Here is a 17200-nt window from a genome sequence, read left to right as displayed (position 1 = left end):
TCCTAATTCTTAACGGTCTTGGATAAATTGTATCCGTTTGTTTGTTAGGTTACTTCTTGGAGAACGAGACGAGACCAGAGAGACTGTAAAATTGTTGTCGTTGCCAAATTTCTATTCGCGTTTACGTATTCAGGTTTGATCGAGGACTGGGCCAAACCGGTCGATTCCACCAAGCGAATTAGAGAAAATTGATGTTGCTAATTCTTAAATATCGAAAATAATATTCTCTTTGTCGAGGAACGACCAAACTGATCGATTCCACGAAGCGAAGTAGAGGAAATCGATAGTATAACGATTGTTTGGAAATTAGTTTTTCATTCTTAAAAATAATATTCTTGTTCAGGGGCGACCAAACCGATCCCACGAAGTAAAGTGGAGAAAATTGATGTTACGAATATGGTCGAAAAATTATTATTTCTTGAACAATGGTTTCTCTTCTCTTTATTTTGTCCGATTTTTCGATAAACCGTACTATAAAATACTAGAAACAGCGTATTTCCTTTATCGGCGCTAAGAGCAAAGAAATCTGCTGCAACGTCCTTTATTCTTTCAACGTTTCGTCCATTTGGTATCCTCGTTTAGGAAACATAGGAAAACAACTTATGAATTCCAATGATACGGATCTGCCACGGTTCGAAAAATCGTTGCGCAGCGTCCGTACACAGATCGAATATAAATTATCGTTCCTCGTATAAGCGATATTAACAAATGGTACTCTTCTTTCGAACTTGTCGAGTAATAAAATTTCATACAGACCGATACCATCACTTTGCACCGCGCACATCATTCTTAAATGGAAAACATAAAATGCTAAATTTCGATCTTTTACCGCGGTTGAGTACCACGCCGTGTATACAGGGTGATTCGTAAATGCACAGGAATGCATTTTCAAAGAAAATGTGCGCACCGAACCGAATAAAAACGATTAAAAAAAGTTACGTAACCAAAGTTCGTACATAAATAATATAGTTTCTGAATTGTATAAGATTACAAAAAATGCCTAAAATATTCGCTTTTGCGCGAATACGTTTTTAATATCGAATCTCGCGGATCTTTTGCAGATCATCGACGCTATAAATTATCGTAAACATTAACCGTTAATACTCGCAATCATTGTACGCGCATTACGATCAAAATCTACACGTATTTCAAACATTTCTTTCAATTTTACACCATTGAAATTTTAAACATTCGATTTGTCGTTGTATAAAATTTCTTGCTCGCGGTAATATTCATTCTCGATGTTTACTCTATTTCTAAAATATTGCCGTGAATTTACGAATTACACGTGCATATATTACACGTTTATCGTGACAATGTAATATTATACGTACAAAAGAAGCGAGGTGCGGTTAAAGATTTGTTTCGAATCAAGCTCGTTTCGAAAACGAATAAATGCTATCTATTGTAAAAGTCGTGGTATTTCAAAACGTAACTTCTGTGGAAACTTTGGATCGAATAGGTCGAGATGTGCTGCAAGTATAAATTACGAAAGAATCCGGAACGGTGATCAAGGAAACTTACGAAATCGGTAATCAACCGTTAATTCGGAACATTTTTAGACAACTCTATCGACAACTTTTCTCTTCAATTTATTCGAAAGAAAGAGAGCTTCTACCTTGAAGTACATTTTCCTATCGTTTCTTACCACTTGTAAAAATATCTTACGGAATGACTCTACAACAGTTGTTTACCAGAAGACCTGATCCCTGTTGCGCACGACGAGGACGACCCTGAAACGGGGTCCACGCGCACGGTTTCCTTCGATTCCGCTGGACGCATGCGCGAGAATGAAAGCTCGGCGCACATTTCCAACGCATAAATAAATCCAATCTTGGAGCATTTTCCAACAACCGGAGCACCAAATGGAAATGACAATTCGTGGTACGCGAACGACGTAAAACGAACCCGTACCCACACAAACGAAGACCAACAAACGACCGTAAAAAGAATTTCCCAACCGAGAAATTCGGAGCGAGTGTTCAGCGCGCAAACCGCGGTATTTCGGCGTTGGGAAGCGAACCGTGGCTCGTTACCCTCGCAATTATAAAACCGTCGGTCAGAGTTTAACGAAGAATTCAATCGATTCGTTGAATCGGCGGGTTAGATGAGATCGGTGAGGAAGATGGACGGGGAGGCGCGAAGCGTCGTCGAGTGGGGGAACGACGCTCGAGAGGGAGCAGAAGCGAGGTGAATCTTTTTGCGAGCGACGAAGTTCGGCAACGCGACGCGGACAGAAACGGCGGAGATTTTTCGCGATGGCCGTTGGTGTGCTCTCGCGCCCGGTACCCAGTGGGAGGACCGGTTTCACAGTGGCTTAAATCCTGTTATGCCTGCGCGCCGTAAGCCGCTTGCTTTCACGGACGCGCACGACTCTTGCGTGTACCCCACCGTTGTGTCGTTCTCGTCGTTCACGTCGTTCTCCTCGTTCTCCTCGTTCTCCTCGTTCTCCTCGTTCTCTCGTCGTTCTCTCGTCGTCGTTGCGTCGTTCTCGTCATTCTTTCGTTGTCGTTGTCGTCGTCGTCGTCATCGTCGACGTCGTTGCGTTCCTTCTTTTTTTTTCTCCTCCCTTCCACTTCTCGCGAAAGCAGAGCGCGTTGCCGCTGTGCACGGGTCGCGCGGCTAGAAAGCGCAAGCGAGGGCAGGTTACGAGGAAGGTTTACACTAAAAATAGGACTCGGTTCGGGTATTATTACATCGGCGGGTCGTAAAGATCGCGAAAGGCGGGGACGCGGCGACGAGAGACCGTGGAGAAATTTTTCTCGCGTCGATAACGACCCATTGTCCGGTCGGCCGGCGGACGATACGCGTGAAAAAGAAGGGTTTACGAGCGGCTCGACTCGCGCCACGAAATTTCTCGGTCATGCATTTTCATTATCGATTCGCTCGCGGTTCCCCTATTGGTAACCGTAACGACGCCGGGAACAGCTATACCGTTATTATAAAATGGGGAAAAAAGCTATCGAAACACTACCACCTCGACCCCCCCCCCCCCCCCCCCCCGCACACGCACGCACACGACCGGTCCCCTCCGCGCCGATCGTTTTTCGCAATTTCGCGCGATACTCGAAAATTCGCCGCTGCATCGACGAAAACCGTTCATCTTGCGATTTTGTAGCCCGCAACGGGAGGAGATACGTCGATCGTCATCGATTTTTACCGTTTACTTAACCCCTTGCCGTGCTTCGACGAACCCGACTCGCGATGAAAATTTTGAGCCAAACGTGAACCTCGCGAGTCTGACGAAGATTTCGAACGAAACGTGAACGTCGCGAGTATAATTCGCGATGAAAACTTTGGACGAAACGTGAACCTCACGAGTCTGACACGTAGAACGAAGATCGGGCCATATATACTAAAAATAGTTCGACGGGGAGATAACGATTGAAACGTACGGAACCTGAACAACCGTCGTAGTAAACAACGTAACAACATTTTTTTTTGCAATATACTATTTACTTTTAAGCATTGTATTGTTACATTCCTTCTAACGAAGTCACACTCGAAGACTTTCAGGAGACTCTAGTTTCAATTAAAGTATCGTTTATGTATGAAATACGAATAGTTTTGAAACTGTTATTTGTTATCTATTGCAACTGTTCTCGCGCTTCTGGCCCGTGAATCTTGTCCAGATTCGTACGTTCGAATATATTTTCTTAAAAATATTAGAAAAAAACGCTTACATAATGTTTTCGGAAAGAAAATTCAACGTTCGCGAGGACAGTGAGAGTTCTGACCGACCTCGGTGTTGGTTATAACACGCGTTATTGAAACTTAAATAGGGTAAGGGGTTAATAGGATGGACGCGGAACACGAGGATAAAGAACTCGGTGAAACGCAACGTGTACGTGGAAAGAAAAGGAGGAAAAGATTTATTCGTACATTTTGCCTAACTATTCTGTAGGATCTTTACAGAAAACTGTTCCAACTAAATGATACATTGGTACGTTAATGCTAAGAGAAATCTGTTCAGAGATTAAATTCGTTCGAACGTTTCACGACCAGAGTGGCGCACGATGCGCAGAGCTTGTCAAGAATCTTAGGTTTCGATGTACGTACGGAAAGTAATACCTCCATTCTCGTACCATTGCTTCGAACGTCGATAATCGGAAACGTCGATTACGCGAGGCATCGATTACCGGAACACGGAACAAGTTGCGCGTATATAGCGTCACAAGTTCTATACTAACATTGTTTGCACTTTGAAACTTGTATCTGTCATAAGTAAACAACGTAACCAACTTCTACGATACATTGTGTCTACGATTCAAGAACCCGTATGTAGTATCTCGCAAGTATGGAATGTAAACACCTGTCGTTGAAATTCTACGTTTCGATTCGCAAAACGAGTACCGAAATCGAAAGAGTGGTGCTGGAATTCAAAAGTATAACGCAAACGCGCGTCCGTAAAAATGATGCCGCTTCACAGTTTTTATAGAATATTTGCAACGTTGGCTGTCCCAAAATCCAAGCTAACCGCATTTAGTTCGTACAATCGACGTTCTATTGTACTTTAATAAACGAAGCAAGAACAGAATTCTGAAAACGAGCTCTTTTCACTTCTGCCAACGATGGACAAGTTTCTCGAAGTCGTCGCGAAAGAGCTTCACGCTTTGTCTCCCCAAACCCGACATAGTCGGATGTTTTCACTTCTTCGTTTGAGTGAAACGGATACCCACGAAAGTGTTCCCTCAGTTTCGGTGTAAGGTGAAAGTCTGTACGATGGTGAGGTCCAACTTCCCAGTTGCCTCTTTGGTGGTCCGTGGGGTCCAGCGTTGTCATGTTGCAACGAAATTTCTTCCTCGTAGTTCCCAACTTTTCTTAATCGTTATTTCAAAATGTAGAGGTGGGAAAGAGTGCCAGGACCCGGTCGAAGGGACAAAGTATAGAGTTGTTTCGCGACTGTTCCAAGAAACTTGTGTAATGGACACAAGAACAGAATAAACTACCGGTCCGTTAACAGCGTTTATAAGACTTAACAAATGAAAGGTACAACACGGATCGAGCACAATGTTACGGAAGTGAATCTGAACTCAAACTCAACTATACGGATTTGAAATCGATGTTCTGTTAACCGTTTAAGATTCAACCAAACCTGCATCGACCCTCTACTGGACGAATTTTATCGTATTTATCGAATATTATGAAAAGATCTGTTTCGGTTATTCGTACGTCCATGAATTAATTAATATTCGGATTAAACGATAAGTTGGCCAATCTGCAGGTCCCTGCTGTGCTACGTTCGACTCGAAGAACGACTTTGTACAAACAAACCCACACGACTGCGGTAGATACAGTAGAACTTATGTAAGTTACTATTTACGTATTATATAATCGTATTGTATCTATTGCTTTTCGACGGCTTCGATGTTTATAACAATTTCGTTACTCTGGCATCGATTTCTGAATCGTTTAACCGTATTTGTCGAAATAAATGGAGAAGCGTTAGCGAACACTGGTCTAGTTTCGAGACGTGTATCGTATAGCAGTTATCTCAAGTGTCCTCTTCGGTAGCAATTGTCCTACCGGTTTGTCTTATCGCGAAATAAAGGGAAAACCTAGCATTCCTGAGAGTGTTCGACCGTTGCCGAAGAGTCGTGTCGCGGCATGCTTTGAAACGAGCTGCAGACATCCGTTGCGATCGCACCAAATTTTTCCTCGTAACTCGGAAATGGTCGACGTTTCGGACCTGTTTTCCTACTCCTTTGCTCATTTTTAAGAACACCTTTCCATGACCCGCAACATTGGCGCAACTTGTGCCTTCGCGAGAGACTTTTCGACCAGTCTGTAACAATTGATTTCATTGTATCCAATCTGTCAGAGATTGCTACACCATGTGTATACAATTTTAACACAATCTGTATCTTCGAGAAAGATTTTTCAATCGGTCTGTAATATTTAATTTCATCGTATCGGACGTGCGTTAAGGAGTACAAATGATCGAAAAAATCCCTGATGAACTTACATAAAAAACAGTCTAAGATCGTATTAGACTTTTGAAAACTAGTTCGCGTAGGAAGAACCAACACCGCGTCCATGAAGTAACTTCGACGCGGTAAACTTGACAATGTCGTTACGATAATCTTCAAGATCGTGATGGAAATTTGCTCTTGTAACCGACTAATTGTTTTCATTACCGATATTTATTCGCAAGAAGCGAAAGAATCATAGTTTTCGATAAAAAGGAGTCGAATCTTACCAAGAGCGGACGCGTTGCGCACAGAGATAAGAAATCGAAAAATCGGAAACAGAGAGTCGAAAAACGAAGTCGCGCGCATCGATCGGACACCTTTACTGTTGGTCTAGGCGCAAACTATCGACTTTCCGTCGGCTAAACTGTTTAATGGAGTCGAGCATCGTTCACGATTTCTCAGCAATCAAGTGCCACTTTGACTGTTTTGTCGAGTCGAGGAGCAATCGACAAGTATGCGCGCACCCATATAGGCTCTTGCCTTTTACCGTATCGAATAATCTGTCGTTCGACAGAAAGTCGATAGTATGCTCCTAGCCTTGCACGCGCGCAAACACACGATGCATACAATTATACAATCTACCGTTACACGGTTGTTGAACAGACACAGTCTTGTTACGCGGTTCGAGTTTGCAACCTCTTTCAAAATCCTTCTCCTCGTCGATCGAGAAGGTCCACCATTTCAAACAATTCCAACGATAGAAAATCGATCGATACCGACGTATTGTTATCGTTTCGAACAATTCCAACGATTGAAATGTAAGCGTTATTTGAAATATTATTATTTACAATAATAGTTCCGACTCTAAGGAAGCTAAATTCGGATCTACCGTACATTTAACACTAGAACTACCAAAGAGATCAATTTGACCCGTTTCGAATTTCTTTTTAAAATTACTCGATCATTAGCGATGTTTTTGCCTACCGTATTTGTGGAAAATTATTGAAATAGACAATTAATGGTATCTACATCTAACTTTGAAGATACGTGTGCGGTTTGGTACAAATAGGAATACGTTCAGTGGCGGTAGTACTAGCGTTGAAAAGAAAAATACAATTGAACCTCAATTTACATCGATACGAGCGAGTGAAAAGTAAATTATATTTATACGCAAGAAAATTAATATCGTTTAACGTAAATCGTATAATTTTGTTTTCGATACGCGATCTCTTGCACCGAAAATTCAAACCTCTGCGTCTCTTGTAAATAAACAAATCATAATTGTACGTAAAAAGAATTAACATCGTTTAACGTCGATCGTATAATTTTGTTCTCGATAGGCAATCTTTTGTACCGAAAATCCAAACGTTCGGAAAGTCTCTTGTAAATAATTACGCACGGGAATCGAGCAACTCCGACTTCATTAATTTAGCATCGAAACAGCAACGGCAATTCGTAACGGGGTTCGTCGGTCGATCGGTCACGATTCCTGCGGCATCGACCCCCGCACGTTTGACTGTAAAATAAAGTAATTCCGGGAACCGGACTGGCGTGTTACTCATGCTTGAATCATCGAGCGTTGTTCCCTTTTGTTGTCGAGGGTGTCGTTGCCTACCAGCGAAGGAAAAAAGAAACGGCTCACGGTTTTGTATTTGGTGTCTAGCGGTGTCTGAATACATTGTTAGCCGCGATATATCAGCACGGTATAAAACGACGCTATTATCCCGGCGATATCTCTTGGCGGAGCGCGCAACATATCCAACTGGATCGCCCGAAAATTTCGCCGTTGCTCCCTTAAATGTTCCCCGGCGGCGTTCCAGGGAGGGTTTAACTGCGATCGTTTGCTCCCGAAAATGCTTCGTTTACGGTGGGCAAAACGACGATTGTAAATCTCCTTAACGCTGGCTCGAAAAGTCGACGACGAGGACGCGGACGACACCCGACGATGTTGGAAACTTGACGCCTGTGAATTGGAAAATTGGTCTGGTGGCGTGTTCGCCCTGCGCCAGCTACGGATGACGATTTTCCCTACCGAGGGTGAAATGGAACGGTCGATACGCGTCGCGGTATTATTATAGTTTACTAAGAAGACCGAGCAGCATGAAACCGTTTGCTCGGTCTTGCCCGGTGTGCACCTCTATCTTTGAAGTGTACCGCCGCGAAGGGATATAAGTGAGAAGTGGAAACTGAAATATGCCAGCAAATAATAATTTAACGCGTTCGTGTAGAGATACTGAAAGTTCCCGGTTAAACTTTGAAAACTGGTCAGAAAGTTACATTGCTTCATTCGACAGCGAGGAAGCACCGTTCGTGTTAAATTATGAACCGAGCCTCTCGGAAACCAAACCGATCGATCTCGTTTTCTGAAAATTTTCGAATTTCGGTTAAATTAAATCGAAAAACGATATTTCCCCGTCTTGAGGCTCGACGATACCATACGTGTGTTTTAATTTTGCGATGTACGATATACATAGGTACATACGCAGATGTGTATTATTTGTGTTTGTGTGTATAGGTACGAACCGTGCAACGATGTTTCTCGATATCGTTTTCAATTTGTTCAAAATTGCTTCGATTAATTAGCGAAACCCGAGCGAAACACGCGCCTAAAATTGCGATTCGAAAGGGCGAGTATCATCAATTTTCCGTACTGTTTGTTTCATAGAGTCGATTAGTCTGGCTTCCGAGAAGCTCGAGCAGAAGAATACTTAAAAGTTAATCGTTAAGCTTTCGGCAAGATATATGTGGGTGCGTTTGTGTGTCTGTAACTCGCTCTTATTCTCTCTCAGTTTCTACTCAGAAAGACAATTATACAGGACACCGGAGATTTTAGGAAAAAAATTACAGACATCTGGAATAAGCAACTCTACACGAATATGGATTTTCGGTCGTATGGTTTTCGATGTGCAATTTCGTTCACCTAGCGTGACCTTTACGTACGAAATAACATTGCTCCAAAGTATTAGATTTTTGCGTACGAAATGTCAAATTTTGTCGATTTCCCGAAATTACGGCATCGCCATTGAACAATTGTGTTAGTGGTAGTCGTTATATATAATATATATGAAGTTAAAGCGTAGAACTTGCTCGCGGAGTATTTGTTTGTTGTAAGGTCGTGTATTCGTGAATTATTTGTCGATTAACGCGAACAATGAATAAAAGCGATTTTACTGTACGAGGTCAGACTTAGGTACGACACATAACCGAAAGCTCGAATGCAGCATGTGGTAAAGGTACGATTAATGGTCAGACTAGACGCGGTTGGTTCACCAAATTTTGTTCCAGAGATATCAGCTCCCCTTCGGTATCGTTCGGCTGTAACCTTCTCTCTCCCCTTCGTGCACACTCTCCTCTATGAAAATTAGAATCAAGGTATTTAAAATCGAAGAAAAATTTTTGAAGAATATTATTAAAAGTTTGAAATGAAAATAGCCCAATATTAACGATATCCCTTCCGTATAGCTCGGTTGTAAGGGCTTCCCCCTAACCTCCGTAAGCACTCTCCTCTATGAAAATTATAATAAAGGTATTTAAGGGGTATCGTTCTCGCGATCAGGGTTACGATTCTGGCGATCAGGGGTATGATTCTCGCGATCAGGATTATGATTCTCGCGAGCAAAGAATTCGTAACGAATGAATTTATGATGAATTAAGAGAGAACTGTGTCAAAGGTGGGTGACTAGAGTTATTGTGGGGAGGAGACGGGGTTTAATGGGTTTCGAGGACACTGGCGCTACACCAGAAGATCTCACGCTCCGTCTGTTAAGAATGATGAAGCTGCCTTTGTGAAGCGTTAAGTTCGAAGAATATGAGGCGCGAAAGGGATTTCTTCCGTGGCGGCGCCTGGCGTTGAATTTAAATCGACGGATACGCCTGGAAATTGAAGAAAAAGGTCATGGCCGACGTTCCGATACCCTCGAGTCCTTTCGATTCTGCTTATCGAGGGATCGTGTACACCTTATCCGGAGGATTTTGCATTGTTTGGATTATTCTCGATCGTCGATCGATCCAAGAAATAATCTCCCCCTTTTAAACAGTTTCGTCGAATCGAGGTTATTTTCCTTTCTTGCGTCATCGATCCAATGGTGTGCAATTGGTTTTTTCAATTTTACCGTAATTCTGTTTCCGTAAATATCGATCCAGAAATACGGGAAAAATAGTGGAGGAAGAAACATTTGATAATTTTTCACCAATTTGCGCCCTCGAACGTGTACGTAGTGTATTTTATGCGTGAGAAATTAACGCGTGAAACTAAGTTCATTCAAATATGCATTCATTGCGCACTGTATCGGATAGATGCAATTTCTTATTAAGTACAGTTGACGCGATTACGATAAATGCGTTTCTTTTAATTTTGGAATCTTCTTTAGATCGAACAAAAAGAATTCTATGTCGATGGTATCTCGACTCGAGTACTTTGATTCGTAGAATCGACTTGCCAACGAATAAAAATTTTAATATAGATAACAATTTTCGCGAGTAGAATACTTCGTTCTACGCTTGGATATCGTTTCGATCGACTTCAAATTTTGAGATTTATGCGTGGCCAAGAACGACGAGCCGGCCAAATTGTAGGTGCCAGCCATTTTCGAATCTCGACGTCTTGCGTAGTTGGATCGATAGATCGATTTCGGTGTTGAGCCTCGATGCAGCAATTCGAAAAGTTAATTATAATTGTTCCCGTGCATTTGCACAACTCGAAACTCGAAACGACACCGACAACAACAACAGGATCGCGAGTTTCGAACGCTTGTAATTTCAAATACAGCGAGAAGAAGTATTCTTCTACGACTCGACTGAATCTTTTGTTCGATTTTTAACTCGGTTGGAAAAACTTTTGTTCTCCAAGTTCGAGTTTATTATTCGAAAGCGGGTATCTAGAACATAAAAAGTCTAGTATCGCGAGATTTCGTACTATTCCGGCGATCGAAAGAATTAGTCTCTCGAGACCACTTCCTCGACGGTGGATGACGTTAAAAACCACTGTTTTTTCCAAGGTACCGCTATACACCTCGCGTTTCTTCGGATGAACGGTGCACGCGTGTTTGAACTTGTACGTTACAGAGCACTTGTTGTTGCAACGCAATTTTACTTCTTCTTTAAACTGTTCGTGAAACCTGTTTGTTCTTCTTTATCATTCTCGTGTTTACTTCGTTCGACAGAGATGTTCATTTTGTTATTTCGGTGGCCCCGATTCTTTCTTATTGGTTTTAAAGTAAAGGGCGGAGAGCAGTCGGTGCAAACGCGAAGCCCAGTGACGAGAAGCAAAGAGTATCTAGGTGGAATACTGGGATTTACTACTCGGTGACCTTCAACGGTCAATATATCGAACGTCCATATTTACGTATACACCGGCGTCCATGAATTATCTTCCACTTACCGATCCGGCTTGAAAAGTGCAAATTAAGATACGCACACAATTGCCCGAAGCGATACAATCTAAATAAATGTGCACGGTTAATGTTTCAAATAAAGGCACTTAAAATGAAAAAGAAAAGGTTTTCGGTAAATATTGTTAAAAGGTTAGAACGAAAGTAGTTCAATATTAACGTTGTACGCTGAACGAACGCGATTAAAATTACTGAAATTGAAAAAGAAAGCTGAAGTTTCGATAAAATTGTTCGTTCAGGAATTCTTCAAAGACGCGGTCAATTTAATTTTAAGTCCAAGTTTTCATTATATCGATCCAAGTATCCGATAATTTACGAACGTTCAAGTTAGGGGATTCAACCTTGAACGAACAATGCGTTGGAATTGAGAGTATTTTATAGCGATTGCAACCAACAGTGTGTCGCTCTCTGTGTAAAATAATCGATGCACGTTTCGAAGATATTTTTTGCGTCGCATTATGTTTCAAGTATCGTACATCGTACGTATTGTAACATGCATATTACCTCGCTGAACGCGTCCCGGTGCGCGATAAAAAGAAGATAAAAATGGGCGAAAGTAATTGCAAGGTATAAATTCACTCGTGTAAGAAATATCAGAAGCGTGTTTCCAATTTTAAAGGGTTCAACGGCCGGTTCACTGGTTCCGCGTCTCCGTGCTTCGTGATATTATGACCGAAATCTGAGCTTCTTTTCGAAGAGAATCGAGATTATACCGAAGCGAGCTACTGTCGATTAAAAATAGGCCAGGCCGAAAAATTAAATGCACCGCTTGCTGGTTTACGTTCTAGTTGGGGCGAAGACACGTTTCACGACGTTAAATTTTTACATGTTTCGAGGTTAGAGAAAAACTCGAAGCGTTATCGATTTAGGCACTCGCAGATGGTAACCGGCATATTTAATTCGTAAACACTTCCTTTTATTCGGAAATTTAGAGTACCGAAAATATTTACAATATGTATCGGTCAATCGCATTGCGTATAAAAAAAATTGAATGCAAATAAATATTTTTTTACGCTCTGTACTTGAGCAAGGAAATATACTTTTAGGCCGTAGTTGATTTTACACGAAATTTTGTATTCGTTTAATATAAATAACACATCTAAACTATCAAATATATGTATATATATATATATATATATATGTCAATGAAGATTTGTTGAAAAATTTCGATAAATTTTTATAATTTTATGTACGCTACTCAACGCGAGTAACAACGGTTCAAGAGGAACTGTATATCTCGAACAATTTATATTCCGACAAGGAGTCTTAAAATTTCAGCTAATTAGAGTGCATAAAGTTGCTCGTAGTCGCGACACGGTCCGTTCACTTTACGTTTTACTCTTGTGACGCGACTTATTCACGTTTGTAGACTGCGTATTGTGGGAAAACAACAAAGTACCATCGACGACGTCAAATACTCTCACCTTGATGCAATTTTAATATTTTCATTTCGTTGTTGTCGCTAAAATTCATGGCTCGATTCATACATTCTGATGTATCTTCTTTACTCACTGTTTTATTCATCGATGGCCTATAGACACGACACATTCTTCGAATATCCTCGGAGGAAAGAGAATTTGCAAAATTTCGTTCGCGACGATAACGTCGAAGGAATAAGGATAAATGTTACGAAAATGTTCGAATATTATCGGAGCCAGCATCCGATAAGTACGCATCTTCTATTTTTTACGTTCGCCGTACCGAAACGAACAACGATGTTTCGTTTGGTCCGAATTCTTTTCGTATACCTTGTAACTGGAAGGTTCAAGTATCGTTAATTTTCCTTCAAATATTTGCATCGAAATTATTGCTCACGTTCGTAAGATTCCGTAAAACATTTCGGGAGAGTCGGTTCGTTTCGGATCGCGGTCTCGATGTTACCGAGCTAAATATACATCTCGCTCGGTTTACGTCCGACCATTCGTGTCCTGTTGCACGCACGGTTTATCGTAATTTTTCGAACGAATCGATGACGCAACGAACAGCTGCCACCCAGATAGCGTAAGCATTTCGGAGCTAGCAACTCGAGGCAAGATGGAAATAATCGTCCGCCGCCGACAGGAAGAACGTTATCACCTTTCAGTCTCGGAGTCGCGGATTCAAAATCAACTTCGTGATCGGTAATATCATTAGCGTCGGTGACAAAGTCGTTTATCACGAAGACCCGATGTGATTAATCTCTTGCTCGACGCGGCTATCGGTTCGTGGCGGCAGATGGATTGGTATCTAATCAGTCACCGCGGTGAGTCATAGTGTCCTCGAAATGCATATAGACCTGATGTATGGCGGTCGATGTGCCGGCACTTTTCGCGCTGGTCTCTGACAACGACAGGTTCCGAGGTGTAACTCTCGCTTTTCGACGAGTTTTTCCACACCGATGGAGCTGGAAATATCGAAGCCAACGATACCCGCTCTCGAGCGTGGATGGTTAACGGTTTCGAAGTTATTCAACAAATACGAAGATCGGTAGGACACGTGCGGTATGGTCGACCGTGAACGTTATTGGACAGAGCAACCGAGATTCGAGAGAATATTTAGATATCGACGTATCGGTCGCGAGACGAGAGTGAACGAGTTCTAAGAATGCACAGGAAGTTCGGTGCACCTGGCACGTGGCACGAGTGAGTAGCGCGCGAGAAGTTCGGAAGAGTACGATTGGGAATCGAGAGAGATTTTAGTCGGGCGAGAGAGCTGCGAAGTTGAGAAGAAAGTGATTTCGAGTTAGAAAGAGTCGGCAGAATTAGAATTTCATTTGGTTTCCATCAAATATCTGAATATAAATACGTAGAGAGAATCGGAACTTTAAACGAGGAGTTTCTACGCGAGCTCGATTACTCGTTCGAAATAAAGAAACATCCTTGCTCGATAAAGATATCGTCGAAACGAAAACTACAGCCCGATTGTCGGAACTTTCGAAAACAGCGTATCGTGCTGGCACGCTATCTTGGAATCTCTTCAACCCCAGGACGACTCCCGCTGAGTTCGACTACGAGGGTCGTTTCGGACCCCCACGAACTTTGATCGTATCAGGTTCGAATTAAGTGGATTTGCAGTGTCTATAGGCCAACTGGAAAGAAAGATCCCATTGTGTTCTATGCACGGTGTTGCATTTGACAGTCGTAAATAAAGATCAATGGGTTACGATTATTGGCGCGGTTATCAAATGCTTCGCAGAATTAATGGCGCGTAGCAACTTTGTGGAAAACGTTCAACGAACGTCCTGCAAGCGAGAAAATTAGATGGAAGATCTGGGATATACCGGAAAAGATGTTTCGATGGATTGTTTCTCACGAATACTGGTTCCTTGGGTAGTGCGCGATGATACCTACATTTTACGTAACGTAATAATTTACCGATCCACAAGACGGTTCGTAATGGAGCAAGTCGAGTAAATTGTAATTTTAAGCGACAGCCTGTACCATAACTTACGGAGAAGAAACTTCTCGTTAATTCGAACGATAAATTAATCGAGCGATTCCGCTTTTCTCTACAATTTTTCGAAGTGGGATCAAGTTTCGTGCATTTTGAAACATCGAGATAGGAGAATTCGTCGATCGTCTGAATAGCACGGTCGCTAGGGTAGTCGTCTGGCAAACATCTGGTAGCAAATCCAAGATTAGTAACCCATTTCGCCGTCCTTTTTTCTTACCATTTAAACGATCTACAACCAAAGATAAGGTGTAGATGTATTTTGAAAGATTTGGTCCAGGTCGTAGAATCCGGAGAACGTTTATAAAAATAAATACAATTTATAGTTTCCTATGGAACCAAGTATCTCTACAACCTGTAACCAAATTCGAATATATTTTACACGTTGTAACGATAAAAAGATACACGATACGAGCACAGATCCACGCACGTTTCCCGTTTCAAGTCGCAGACCTTGAAAGTTGTACATCGATGAAAAGATTCCGTCGTCCGAATAAACGACCAATAATCGATCAACGATTACTCGACATCGCTATAGGTCAGTGGAGTGTAAAGAATCGTAATCGGACACCGAATAACGTTTCGAATCGTAAGAGTGTACAACTAAAATTCGACCACTCGTCCTATAAATACCTCATGCACCTATAGCGTAGTTAGAAATCTTCTAGTCCGATTTGTATCCGACGAATCGATTACCCAATTTTTGCTCTTCCGGTACAAGCAGCGTAGAAAAGCAAGGTGTCAGTCAAGTGTTAAAGTAGTGACACTGATAATTGACAACGCGAGCAGAAAACTTCGGAAAGAATTGGTCACGAGGATCTCGTGGTATATTTACAACGGTCAACTAGAACGCTCGATCAATGCGATCTACATCATCCGTCATGAGATTCTATGATAATTATCCACCAACGAAATGTGATTATTGGACAGAGGTGGTCGGTACGTGTCATTGGCCAGCGTGACTCGGTGAGTATACGCGAGATGCATATACAGGTCGGTGCACGGTTGCAGCCAGCGCTGAAACAATTCTCTCCGTACGCAAATGTCCCGGTGTATTTTATTGCATTTGCATGAGCATACACCGTGACGAAGTACGTGCGTGCGCGTGTCGATCGTTAAAGAGTGGTGCTCGGCTTCCCACGCTAAGCTAGCCGACGACAACGACGACTGCGACGATCCGCGACGATCCGCGACGCCAACATCGGTGTCTACCAGCATGGACGCCTCTCGTAGCTTCATCGGTGTCCACGAGTGTGCGGACCGATGGTTTCCAAACTTTTTTAAACGCCCCCCTCCCGAAAAAGAGAACAGAAGTACCCCTGCGTTTTCTTGGCGAAAAAATTGTACGACGTTTCTGCTTCGGTAAATCATTAACGACTCGAGTCATCGTCGACCGCGATTCCTAAGTAACGAGCAGTTCTCCACGCGAAGTGGTGGGGATAACTTTGTAACGACTCGAAGGACATCGCTGTATCTCATATTTTCGAACAGTTTCGCGCAGAACGCGTTTCTCTCCGTCGATGCTCGTGGTCCTCCACTGGTATTTCTTTTCCCATAATTTTCGAGACGCGAACAAATTACGCGCTAGTTTTCGAAAAGTAATTTTCCAACCGTGATCAAAAAATCAATCTCGCTTCTGTTCGAAGCTTTCCCGTGACCCATTTTCCAGATTAAACAAATTTCAATCGTGACGAACGAAACGCTACCTGACCGAGAATTCGATATTCGTTCCTTCGTAGATAGCAACTAATAAACAAACACGGTTCAAGTAGGCCATCGCTTCGTCCCACTGACTTTCCGTTCGCGTTTCTTTCTACAACCTTCGCACGCAATGTTCCGCGAAAGCGAATTTCTCGTGCGTTCGTCCGTAATGGTGCCTCTATAGAGTGAAAAATGTGTGCATACATTGGCGCGTGTTTCTTGAAAAAGAAAACGTCGGAGCATCATTTTGTCCCAGACCGTAATCGTTGGAATATTTATGGACGATAGCGTGCAATCTTAGGTATACCGTCATCGTCGACCTCTCTTCTTCGACCGGACTGTCTTTTTGAACTCATTTTCTGCACCGTCTCTTCTTGCCTCGTTCCCAAGTGTCTTTCCTCTAGTCTCGATCGTGTCGCGACGGTTCTTCAACGCTGCCACCGGCCATCGTTCCGGTCGCTGTTAACGTCGTCTAACGATTATCGACTTCCCGATATCGGTGCCCTTGTTATCAGCAATTCGTACCTACCACCATCGTCGGAGCGTAGTTCGATCTGTTCCGCTTTTCATACCGAACGATGTGATTCTCTTTCTTGGAAGTTGTACGTCCTTTTAAATATCGCGCAACGGGGGCGCCCCTATTGCCCGGAACGCGTCATTCCCAAGTTTTAACGACATTGTGTTTTGCGTTACGCGGAACGTTCGCGTGTTTACGATCGCGTCATTGGTCGGTTGTTGCGGAGATTCTTTCAGATGGATTTTATGTTG

General features: G+C 42.5%; 1 protein-coding gene across 22 annotated transcripts in view; it reads left to right on the top strand.

Moving 5' to 3' along the window:
* Nucleotides 1-17200, top strand: part of LOC143153680 (protein muscleblind) — a 648624-nt gene that overhangs the window by 92486 nt on the left and 538938 nt on the right. The gene's annotated exons all lie outside the window — the stretch shown is intronic.

Source organism: Ptiloglossa arizonensis, chromosome 13, assembly GCF_051014685.1.
Source record: "Ptiloglossa arizonensis isolate GNS036 chromosome 13, iyPtiAriz1_principal, whole genome shotgun sequence".
Classification (NCBI taxonomy): domain Eukaryota; kingdom Metazoa; phylum Arthropoda; class Insecta; order Hymenoptera; family Colletidae; genus Ptiloglossa; species Ptiloglossa arizonensis.
This window is presented reverse-complemented; position numbering and strand designations above follow the sequence as displayed.